General features: G+C 34.7%; 1 non-coding gene across 1 annotated transcript; it reads left to right on the top strand.

Annotated features, from left to right (window-relative positions):
• Positions 1 to 930: 930 nt before the first annotated feature.
• LOC115524343 lies at positions 931 to 1,034 on the top strand. The gene has a single exon (XR_003972050.1). It is a non-coding gene; the product is annotated as a U6 spliceosomal RNA (small nuclear RNA).
• The last annotated feature ends 224 nt before the right edge of the window (positions 1,035 to 1,258 follow it).

Below are 1,258 nucleotides of genomic sequence, written 5' to 3'. Positions count from 1 at the left end.
TCAATATTTTTATTTATTTATTTTATTTGCCATAAGTGATATTCAGTATCTTTTAGCTTTCTCATCAACATAGAGCCTTATAACAAAGTGTCTGGAAAAAAACAAAAACAAAAACAACAGCTGCTATCAAGTCAAGTGATGAGTTTCATGGTTTCCCTCCCTCTAATTAAAATTTCTTTTCTTTATTTTTTCTTTATTCCTTTATTTCTTTAAAGGGGAGAGAATTTTCTTCTGATATCATATTCTTCCTTCTCAAAATGTGAAGTTTTATTATTCAATTTCTGTAACCTAAAACCATTAACTGTTTACCTATCTCTGACCCATTGAACTTCAACCATGAATGGGAAAGAAGAAGCAGTCAAACATGAATTTTATGATAATATTTTCAAGCTCATGCCAGACTCCCCTCAAAGACATCTTCTGTCTGGAAGAATTGACTAGGGATTCATTCATGCAAATGAGTTCAGGACTGTATTTATCTTGATTTGTCCAAGTTGGTTTTTTGAAAGCTAAAGTCCTGACCTTTTATCTCTCATTGTGAACAGCCACAATAAGATGGGAACAAAGAGAACATGGAATTTCCCAAAGTTAGAAGGCTCCTTTGATTGCCTTGCTGTGACTGGAGCTCAGCCATGTGTGGCTCCAAGCTTTAAATACTCAGGTTTCTGTGTGGGAACAGGGGTGTCTGTCTGGCTCAGTTGATAGAGCATGCAACTCTTGATCCTGGGGTCATGAGTTCAAGCCCCACGTTGAGTGTACAGCCTACTTAAAAAAAAAAAGATTCTCTGTGAGAACAGTGGTGGTATGTGCCTGTGAGTTTAGCAGTCACATTAAACCAGCATCACAGATTTAGAAGAAGCTTCTTAACAATCTGTATAGCTATTTATTTATTTATTTATTTATTTATTTATTTACTTTTTTATTTATTAATTTTTAGAGAGAGAGAAAGCACACAAGCAGGGGGACAATACAGAGAAGATTAGCATGCCCTGTGCAAGAATAGCATGCAAATTTATGAAGTATTCCATGTCTTTAGAAATGGAAAGACATTCCATGCACATGGATTGGAAGAACAAACATTATTAAAATGTCTATACTGCCCAAAGCAATATATACATTTAATTCCATCCCTATCAAAATGCCAATAGTATTTTTCACAGAACTAGAACAAATAATCCTAAAATTTGCATGGAACCACAAAAAACCCTGAATATCCAAAGCAATCTTGAAAAAGAAAAGCAAAGCTAGAGGCACCACA

This window comes from Lynx canadensis, chromosome C2 (assembly GCF_007474595.2).
Source record: "Lynx canadensis isolate LIC74 chromosome C2, mLynCan4.pri.v2, whole genome shotgun sequence".
NCBI classification, from domain to species: Eukaryota; Metazoa; Chordata; class Mammalia; order Carnivora; family Felidae; genus Lynx; species Lynx canadensis.
Note: the sequence above shows the minus strand (reverse complement) of the source record. Positions and strands in the feature narration are given on the sequence as shown.